Source organism: Musca domestica, unplaced genomic scaffold (assembly GCF_030504385.1).
Source record: "Musca domestica strain aabys unplaced genomic scaffold, Musca_domestica.polishedcontigs.V.1.1 10, whole genome shotgun sequence".
In the NCBI taxonomy this organism is placed as follows: domain Eukaryota; kingdom Metazoa; phylum Arthropoda; class Insecta; order Diptera; family Muscidae; genus Musca; species Musca domestica.
Window position 1 is genome coordinate 322,002 of NW_026712115.1, and position 11,833 is coordinate 333,834.

The window sequence follows — 11,833 nt, forward strand, 5'->3', positions numbered from 1 at the left end:
CAATCCGTTTTTATTTTTTATTACTTGTTACATATATTTTTTTTGTATTTACATCACAACAAACATTACTGAGTTTATAACATTGTTTTTATCCCTGGGTTTTACTTTTTATTTTATTTTATTCTTTTTTGTTTTTAATGTTGTATCTATTATTCCACAATATTATTACTAATCGACCAAGCGCATAATAAAACTACATTTTTTAATATACGTATATATATATATTTACTACATACATATATTTTTATACATTCAAACAAATTATGTATTAATTATAATGAACAAAAACCACTGCTCGAAAATAAATAACAATAACCTTTTTTTTGAAATGTGAAAATAAAATTGAAAACGAAGTGTTTTTTCTTTCGACGACGTTTGGTGACATAAAAAAATATTTACAGAAAAACTCGACAGATTATGAAAGAATAGCTAAAAATAGAAGACATGGGTATCAGTTTGTTTGAAAGTTTACATTGCAAAGTAACCTTAATGGAGGCAATTTCCCACCTTTTCCACATTTAATTTTTGGATTTTGATTCTTTGGAATCCGTTCATTTTAGTTATATAGTGGAGGATACTGATATCATGGTTATTTTGTTGAAAATTTGTAACCATCAAGCAGGTCACCAAAGGGGCCTTTTTGGTTATTTTTTAAATATGGTTCAAAACTCCCTATTAAATCAAGTATTCTACAAAATTCCGCGTTGCCGGTCCGTACTTTTAGTCTTTAATGCCTATTTTTTAAAGCATAATAAATCAAAAAATGTGACGCGTACATAAGTCAGATCATATACGCGTCACATTTTTTCTTTTATTAATGACTCCATCGTAATTTCTAAATAAAAATTAATATTTATGGCAATAATTATAATAGATTTTCACCTACCCCCGGTTTTAGATATTTTGAATAACCTGATTTTATTTTTCAGCAACGGGCTGTAATTTGAGTGTTACAAACCTATATGATATAGAACATCTAAAACACAGTCTGAGATAAAAAAAAAATTGCAACAAAGTTAAAAGCCATAATTTTTACATTTTTTGTTATTGAATGAAAGCAAAAACTGTTGGAAATAGCATCAAATTTTTAGAATAAGTTTAGATTTGTTCGAATTGGTCACCTTTGGCACGAATTATGGCCTTTAAACGGCCAACGCTGCCCGAATATTGATCTGCGGTATTTTGGCCCAATCCCGGCGAAACGCTTGCTTGAGGTGATCGACACTTTGGTATTTTTTAGTGCCAACCTTGCTTTCCAAAATACTCCAGACACAATAGTCCAATGGAGTGGTATTCGGAGATTTTGGTGGCCATTGTGTGCTGGATATAAAGCGCGGAACCTCATTTTGTAACCATTCTTGGGTGGCGCGTGCTGAGTGTGATTGTGTTGAGTCCTGTTGAAATGTCCAAGGTCTACGGCCCAAATATTTGCATGCCCAAGGCTTTAATACACCCTCCTTCTGGAGGGTCCCGTGCTCAAGGCTTTAATACACCCTAGAGAATATTTTCCCGATAAATTTTGGCATTTATTTTGATGCCACGGTCGCATTTATTTTGATGCCACAGTCGAACATCGGCTGTTATGGCGGCCAAAATACCGCCAAAATACCGCAGAGCAACATTCGGGCAGCGTGTGATGGTCTCATTGGTCGTTTGAAGCCCATAATTCGTGCTAAAGGTTACCAATTCGAACAAATCTAAACTTATTATAAAGTTTGATGCTATTTCCGACATTGTTTGCTTTCATTCAATAAATTTTTTTTAAAAAATGTAAAAATTATGGCGTTTGATTTTGTTGCAGTTTTTTTTCTCACTCTATATTAACCACCAATACCAACGGTGACATCTATATCAAATTTCAGAATTTTATCTCTATACCATTACCCACTACCAAATATAGTATAATTTAGTACTCTTCGTACAATTATGGTACTCATTTCCAAAACCACCTCTTTATCGCAAATCTATCAACATTTCAATTTACCAGCTTCTGTCGCTCACCCAAAACACAAATGTATCCAATTTAGTACCATTTAGTACTGTTTTTACACTTAATACACATTTCCGAAACCACCTAACCATGAATTAGAATTCCCAAAACACCTTAGTTTATCTATCCTACACAACATCAAAGACTCTCTCTCTCTCCGAATTTCAGATTTCCAGCTCTATTTCAATTTCGCCAAATACCAAATATTTGAATATTTTTGATAGTTTTTAGTACTTATTTCCAAAACGTTGACCTTAAAGCCAAATTTTAGAATTCCAACTCAATCCCTTACCCAAATACCACATTTAGTACTTTTAGTACGTATTTCCAAGACCACCTCATGCCAAATTTCAGATTTAAAGCTGTATCCGTTGAATATAATAATATAATACCAAATTAAGTACCTTTCGTTCGCTTGATGAACACATTTCAAAACCAAACTCTTTATCTAAACCCTACCCACCAGCAAATACCCCAATACTAACATTTTGAATTTCCAGATAAATCCACATACAAAGCTACCCCAATATTTTGAGACATATTTCGAAACATTTAATATGAGGCTTAGAACATTTATGGAGAGCTTTGGGTTACTTCAAGAATCGTTGGTTTAAAAATTTTTGGTATAGTCCTCTTGAAAGGGCAAACCCCGATTTTTAAGTATTTTTTATTCTTTAGTCAATTTCAAGAAATTTTATTTGAAATTCCGTTGTTTTTTTATTATCGGTTAGCAGAGGCTACTGTTGGTCAAATACGAAACTTTGTGGTCTATTAACTTCAGCATATTTTAAAAATAGTCTATTTTCTGGAATTCAAATTTCACAACTTCAAATCTGATTTCTAAACTTATTTTGAATTTTAATGAAAAATATCTGAATTTTTTTGAAATTTTTAATATCAAATTCTAAGCATCAATTAGATTTTTCTAATTTAAATCGGAGTATCAGAATTTTAATTTCAATATTGTGAATTCCAAATAGTATTTCTGTATTTTGAAATGACGTTGCTGAATATCAAACACAATTTGATAATTTAAAATAAAAATGTGAATTTTAAGTAGAATTTGTAAATTTCAGTTAAAGTATCTATATTTCAAATGGAAAATCTGCATAACAATTGGGCTTTGATAGTTGCTGATATTGTGTAGCCTTTTTGTTTGGTAGACTAAGATGGATTCTTCAGTAGAACGTATGACACTCGCCTGTTTTAAAATTAAAGCATATCTTTGGGCGGTACATTATAGCTTTAATCTTATGTTTACTTCAAAACAATATTAAGCAAAAGTTAGGACATTTTTTATACCCTCCAATATAGTATGGAGGGTATATTTTGTTTGTCATTCCGTTTGTAACATGTCGAAGTATACATTTTAGACCTCACAAAGTATATATATATTCTTGATCAGCATACAATTCTATGTCCGTCCGTCTATCCGTCTGTGGAAATCACTGTATCTACCGAACGAAATGAAGTAGGTTAGTAAAATTTTACTCACATGTATATTATTTCTGCAGGACTTTTGGTATTGGAAATGGGCCTTGTAGGTCCACGTTTTGGTATAGCCCCCATATAATGGTACCTCCCGATATTCGGTACTTTGATGATTTTAGCCACATTATTCACCGGAATTGTTTCAAATTTGGTATTTGAAGTTCGCAACAAATACTACAGCCTATGACAGAAGATTATCTGTGCAGGTCCACATGTTCTTATATGCCCCATATAACTGTACCTTCCAAAATTCGGTATTTTTATAAGTTTAGCGACATTATTCACCGGAATTGTTTCAAATTCGGTATTCGAAGTTCGCAATTGATATTACAGCCTATGGCAGAAAATTATCTGTGCAGGTCCACGTTTTGGCACAGCTACATTATACACCGATTTTTTTCAAGTTTCGCATTTGAATATTGTAATGGCTTATGACATATGTTACCTATGCAGGTTCATGTCGTCGTATATACCCTAATATAACGGCTAGAATTTTTAACGGATCTTATTTTTTTGAAAATTTGTAAATGAGAAAGGTATTTAAAGTTTGAAGCTGGAATTTTGAAATTTCGTCATGGGGTCCCTGTTGGTGGTATGTTTGTGATAAAAAGAAGGTGGTTTCGGAAATGTGTATTAGCCATGTGTAGCCTTGACATACGAAGGTGGTTTTGGAAAAGTGTATTATAATTGTACAGAAAGTACTGAATGGTACTAAAGTTGGTCTTGGTTAAAGGGATAGAGATAAAATGCGGAAATTTGATGTTAGGATAACTGTTGGTATGTATATGCACACAGATTGATCCTCGTGTAAGCTTTCAAGACTCTAGCTCAGCCGTTTCGGTAAGAAATTTAGCTTTAATAGTCAAATTACCAAAGGTATCGTAGAACCTGTTACAAACTCTAAATGGTAAATTCGTTCAGAAGATAGCGTGATTACAACACTGATATAGATGAACTAAATCGACTTAGAACTTTACGCTGATCAGAAATATAAATACCTTTTAGGGTTTAACAAGAGTATTTCGATGAGTTACGAACAGAATGAGAAATTTAATAGATCGTATAGTGGAGGGTAAAACAAGTAACAAGTAAAAAAGCAGTAAGTTCGGCCGGGCCAAACTTTGAATACCCTCCACCATTTGGAACGAATTAGAAAATGTAAAAAAAAAAATAAAATAAAATCCATTAAAAAATCTTTTAAAATCGTTAAAATATCTAATATATCTTTAAAATATCTATCCCCCCCAGTATATGGGGGATATCTGATATTGTGGACCTATTAAGGCAAATCTATGTCTGGGTGTAAAGTACTCACAAGGAACTCCTTGTGTGGATTTTCAGATAATTCCATTGAAAAATGTGGGTAAAATCATCAAAACAGGGTACCGCTATATGGGTGATAAACGATATCGTTAACCTATGTAGAAAATTCTCTGTCGGTGGCTAAAATGGCCATTCCGTCGAAAATGTGGCTAAAATCATCAAAATACCAAATATCGGGGGCTATACGATATCGTGGACCTATATAGATAATTCTCTGCCGAGGTATAAAGTACTCACAAGGAACTCCTTGTGTGGATTTTCAGACAATTCCGTTGAAAAATGTGGTTAAAATCATCAAAATACCGAATATCGGAGGGTACCGTTATATGAGGGATATTCGACAAATGGGGGATATTTAGACAATTCTCTCTCAGGGGGTAAAGTACTCACAAGGAACTACTTGTGTGGATTTTAAGACAATTCCATTGAAAAATGTGGCTAAAATCATCAAAATATCGAATACCGGGGGTACTGTTATATGGGTGTTATACGATATCGTGGACCTATATAGATAATTCTCTGCCGAGGTATAAAGTACCCACAAGGAACTCCTTGTGTGGATTTTCAAACAATTCCGTTGAAAAATGTGGGTAAAGTTATCAAAATACCGAATATCGGGGGTACCGTTATATGGGGGATATACGATATCGTGGACCGATATAGCCCATCTTCGAACTTGAATTGCCTGCAGACAAAAGAGAGATCTGTGCAAAATTTTAGCTTCCTAACTTAATTCGTTTAGACTGTAGCGTGATTACAACAGACGGACGGGCGGACAGGGCTAAATCGTCTTAGAATTTGATCAAGAATATATATACTTTGTTGGGTCTTAAATGATTATTTCGATGAGTTACAAACGGAATGACGAACTTAATATACCCTCCATACTTTTTTTGGTGGAGGGTATATAGGTCCACAATATCGTATAGCCCCCATATAACGGTACCCCCACGGTATTCGGTATTTTGATGAATTTAGCCACATTTTTCAATGGAATTGTCTTAAAATCCACACAAGTAGTTCCTTGTGAGTACTTTACCCCCTGAGAGAGAATTGTCTATACAGGTCCACGATATCGTATATCCCCCATATAACGGTACCCCCGATATTCGGTATTTTGATGTTTTTATCCACATTTTTCATCGGAATTGTCTAAAAATCAACACAAGGAGTTCCTTGTGGGTACTTTATACCTCGGCAGAAAATTATCTATATAGGTTCACCATATCGTATAGCGCCCATATAACGGTACCCCCGATATTTGGTATTTTGATGATTTTATCCACATTTTTCAATGGAATTGTCTGAAATTCCACAAAAGGAGTCCCTTGTGGGCATTTTACCCCCTCAAAAAGAATTGTTTATATAGGTCCACGATATCGTATATCCCCCATATAACTGTACCCCCCGATATTCGGTATTTTTATGATTTTACCCACATTTTTCATCGGAATTGTCTGAAATCCACACAAGGAGTTCCTTTTGGGTACTTTATACCTCGGGAGAGAATTCTCTATGTAGGTTAACGATAACGTATAGCTCCCATATAACGATACCCCGCGATATTCGGTATTTTGATGATTTTAGCCACATTTACCAATCGTATTGTCTGAAAATCCACACACGGAGTTCTTTGTGAGCACTTTACCCCTGAAACGGAATTGTCTATATAGGTTCACGATATCGTATATCCCCCATTTAATGGTACTCCCCTATATTCCGTATTTTGATGATTTTAGCTAACTTTTTCCAATGGAATTATCTGAAAATCCACACAAGGAGTTCCTTGTGAGTACTTTATACGCAGACATAGATTTGTCTTTATAGGTCCACAATATCGTATGTCCCCCCATATCGGCACCTTCCTATATTAGATACTAGCTGGCCCGGTCCGCGTTGCCGGACCGTAGTTTTTGTCTATTATGCATATTTTTTAAAGCATAAATATTCACAGATATGACTGATATAAGTGTTCGCGTACTGGTCGATTAAAAGTGTTTTAAAATATCTGTACTCATATTTAAGCCGTGGGCTTCAATATTCAAACCGTGTGCTTTAAATGTGTGGATGTGTTATACAAATCTATTAAAAAGTATATATCAATCTTATCCCCATGTAATGGATCAAAGGGGGTACTATTGCATGGAAAAAATTCTAAAATTTGTAGGTATGTTGAAATTTTTGTGTAAGATTTTCACCCCCCCCAACTACACATTTTTAGCCAAATCCTTTGAAATATGGTAAAATCAAGAGGTACCTTTATATGGGCACTACTCCGAAACATCGACCTACAATGAAAACTTTATTCTACCTCTTATAATCCAAGATGACAAATAGAGGCCAAATCAAAAATATAGCAGAACAACATAGCATGTCAAACTGAAAAAAAAATCACGTGATTTAAAAAAGTAAAAATAGTTTTATCCACCTCATAATTGAGGGCAGAATGATTTCAGAATAGTCAAACATAATTACTATTTTACCCCCATTACAGTAAGATGGGAATTAATTTTATTTGCCATTTAAATTGTAAGTTGGAGACCCTATAAAGTCCATATTTTTCATCATAGTATAATTCAATGACGATTCAACAAATATTCGGTCCCGTGTTACCTTCTTATATTTGTTATTTGTTCATGTTTTCACAATTTTTTTCATATAGATGTACATCCCAAATCTACGTTCCCAACCAATATTCTCGGGGGTTACAAATTCAATAGAATACCCCAAGGTAGCATAGATACAATTTTTTAGCCAAATCAATTGATGAATGTCGTCAAGACCAATATGGGCCCTACTCTGAAAATTTCATTTGCGCCCTTAGACACAAAGATGCCAAATAAGGGCCAAAAAAATAAAAACGGGATTAAGACCCCAAAAATAGCCTGAATCATACGATGGTTATATAAATATGAAATCGGGATGTACCCTTATCCGTGAGTTATGATCTATATCAGGGTCTGCAAAAGCGATTTAAGGTATCTTGAATGTTTGGGAAGAATTTCTTGGAGGATAGATATCCTTTTCTTACTAAAAGTCCCATTCGATCTACTATTTTGTACCCTTTATATTTGGTATTGTACTGATTGCACTCCCAAAGACTTTTGCATTTTAAGCTCTCATTAGACGGATTATTGTCTCATGAAAGAAGTAGGTCCACGCTTTGAAATGAGCCCCATTAGGCTCTTTCGGTCATTTTTGTTTGTTTAAATATGTTCGCATCTTCCAGCTGAACCACGATGTAGGCACTGGAGTTGAAAGGTAGATGTCAATTAACATCATACTTCGCACTTATTTATTTTTTTGGTGAAAAATTGTATATAGTGAAAAATTATTCCTTATTTTGTTCACAAAAAAATCCACTGAATTCAATATGGTAATACAAATTGAAAAAAATTGACAAAAGAAGAATAACAAATTGAAAAAATCTTCAACTTGTTCGCTGATTTACGTGTTTTTTTTAGCGATTTTGAAAAAATAATTGTCTTTTAACTTTGTTGTGACCGCGTTAAATTATTACGATATCATCTATTCCGTTCAGCCACCACATAATTCGGTACTACACTTTCATATAACCCGCCACCAATTTCAGTTCTCAAGAAATCAAGTCAATTAAATAAATTGGTATTAGCATTCGAATTCAAAAATAAAATATAAAAAACACTACAAATGTACATTAGAAGAAAAGTAAGTCAAAATGGAAAAAAATCATGCAAAATAAAACATTACTATTGTACATTTCAAAAGTCAAAATGAAAATGTTAATATATCACATTTTCACTCGATTTTTTGGATATTATCCTTTTCGGAAAAGAGACAATTCCGAATTTTTTTGAATCGTTAAAATCTGTCCAGGGGTTCTTAAGTTATAAGCGTAGTAACTAACACAACTTCCTTTTATATATATAGATTTTAAAGATTTTAAAAAAAATTTTAATGGATTTTATTTTTTTTTGAAAATTTTATAATTCGTTCCAAATGGTGGAGGGTATTCAAAGTTCGGCCCGGCCGAACTTACGGCTTTTTTACTTGTTTGTTATAGGCTGTGGTACCGATTCCGATCTTACAAATACGAAATCATCAAAATGCCGAATATCGGGAGGTACCGTCGTATGGGGGCTGAACGAAGACGTGTACCTGCATAGGCTATTTTCTGTCTTAGGCTGTAACTTCAATTACCAAATTTGAAACAAATGTGGTAAAAAGTGTCGCTGAAATCATCACAATACCGAATATTAGGAGGATCTGTTATATGGGGGCTATACGAAGACGTGGACCTACATTAACATTAATTTTCTGTCACAGACTGTAGTACCTATTAGAAACTTCAAATACGAAATTTCAAACAATTTCGTGAATATTTTATCCTAAATCGAAATGCAAACATTTTGTAGCAATTCCAGTGAATAATGTCCCTAAAATCGTCAAAATATCGAATATAGGGGGGGGGGTGTACCGATGTATGTGGGCTATACGATATCGTTGACCTATATAGACATTTCTCTTCCAGGGAGTAAAGTGCTTAGAAAGAACTTTATGTGTGGATTTTTAGACAATTCAATTGAAAAATGTAGCTAAAATCATCAAAAGTACCGAGTTTCGGGGACCTTTATACGGGGGCTATACGATATCGTGGACCGATAGAGCCCCTTAACCTGCATGCAGACAAAAGACGGATCTGAATTTCGTTTTTAGATACTGGTTAGGATGAGAACAACATCTGCCAATTTCTTTTGCATCGGCAAGAATATAGATATATCTCCCTCATATAACTGTCATCCTGTCAACTGTCAGGACCCGCAGAGTCATAATATGAACTCTATAACAATAATATTCAGTATGGGGTATCATACAGCTAGAAATACTTTTGATAGCTCTCATTTCAAGCCATATTGCCCATTGTTGATATTATTTACTTTAAACACATACACAATATAAGAAATTTTTTACTGGAAGCTCTGCTAAAAATGCATAGTGATGTAGGGTATTATTTTGTCTTCTCATACTTGTTAAAACGTGTAGGTGATAAGGACGGATCAGACGAATCTACCAACTTGAAGATTCTGTCTTGAGCCAATAATATCTTTATACCTTTTAAAAAATGATTTTCGAGCCATTGTTTCTTAGCCACTATAGGTTAGTATGTACCTAAATGATATTACTTTGCTTTATCATGGGTAAAATATTTATTGATAATATTTAAATAACATATTGCTGAAATCTAGTTTATTACATAAGCTACTTCAAAATGGATTTTTTAAAAGGGGCAAATTGTTGCAAACTTTTTTTTTTTAAATATGATATAACAATTTAATACCTTTCACCACATGTATATTCTTTCACAAATACGACCCAAAACCGAAAGATCTTCTCCAAATGATACACGGACGAAAACAAAAACTAGATTAAAAGACCCCACACATTCGCCCAATAGAAAATTTACAACAATAAGGTTTCATATCTTATATACTAATATTTTTATAGGGAGATTGTCAATACAATCACCCTATATTTTTTTCATGCTTTAATTATTAATTATTGATATTTTTTTATGATATAGATGTGTGTTATTTTGAGGGCTTGTGGATACAGTTATATCCGTGAATTAATTGAGTGGTAGTTAAGATTAGTTTAGATACAGTTATATCTAAGTGAATCGCGAACTACAGAAATAGTCTTACGGATATAATGTTGCTTTGTTTAGATACAGTTATATCTAATCATCCCGAGGACTACAGTAATAGTATTATCGATTTCTTCACTAATCTTCCCGCGGACTACAGCAATAGTCTTTTCGATTTCTTCACAGAAGCAGCTTCCAATTTAGCAATCTACTACCTGTAGAAGTATAAAAGTGGGCGACGTTCAATTGGCCAGACAAGAGCTAAAAATAATGAGAGAGTACGACAAAAAAATAAAGTATATGATAGAAAGAGTGTCACGTCTGCGCAGTCTATCGTGTCCTCCGAATAGTAGGAGTTGGCGGGCCAAGCTATTTGGGTGCTCGGATAGTTTGTTTAAGTACTTTCGGCAAAGCTTCTTTATTTCTTCTTCAACAGTAAGTATATTTAGGTCCTTGTGGATGTTTGCGTTCCTTATGTACCATGGTGCACCTGTAATAGATCGAAGAATATTCGACTGTCTTCTTTGTAGTTTACTTACGTTAGAGGCACTAGCTGTGCCCGAGAGCTGTATGCCATACGTCCAAATTGGCTTTATTACAGTCTTATATAATAGGACTTTGTATTCTAATTTAATAGAAGAACGTATACCAATTAACCACTCAAGATTGGCCGTTTTTAGTTTTAAGATTTTTGCATCGATGTGTTGCTTCCATGTAAGTCTTCGGTCCAGGTGCATTCCGAGATATTTTACGGTATCTTTCTGTGGAACTTGAGTATTAAAGATTTTTATCGTGGGGCAAAGTTCACGTCTTAGAGCAAAAGTAACGTGTATGCACTTGCTTGCATTTACCGATATTCTCCATTTTGTCAGCCAATTTTCGAGAAGATATACATGGTATTGTAGTTTTTCCGACGCAATCAGAAGATCCTTGTGTATGCTAATGAAAGCAGTATCATCAGCAAACGTTGAGGTTAGAGTTTCATTGGTTGTGGGCATATCGGCAGTAAATAACACGTACAGAATTGGTCCTAAGATACTACCCTGAGGGACGCCAGCCAATATTTTTCTCGATAATCATAATCTTAAATGACATTCTTTCCCACTTTTTGTTATTAACATATTGCACACAGTTTTTGTTTGGAGCCAATAATAATATAAGGTTTGATTATGTTGAAATGTTAAGAAATGGTGAAAAGAAAGTATGGCATCTTTGACAATTCGGCATAAGGCCCTGAGTTGATGCCAGATTGTAAATTGTCTATTTTCGAGGTTTTGAAAGTGATATAGACATAATTCCATTAATGATACCCTCCACCTTGAAAAGGAGTGTATTATAACTTTGTCATTCCGTTTGTAACATCCCTAAATATTCATCGTACACCCCATAAACGGGGAATTTGTCTA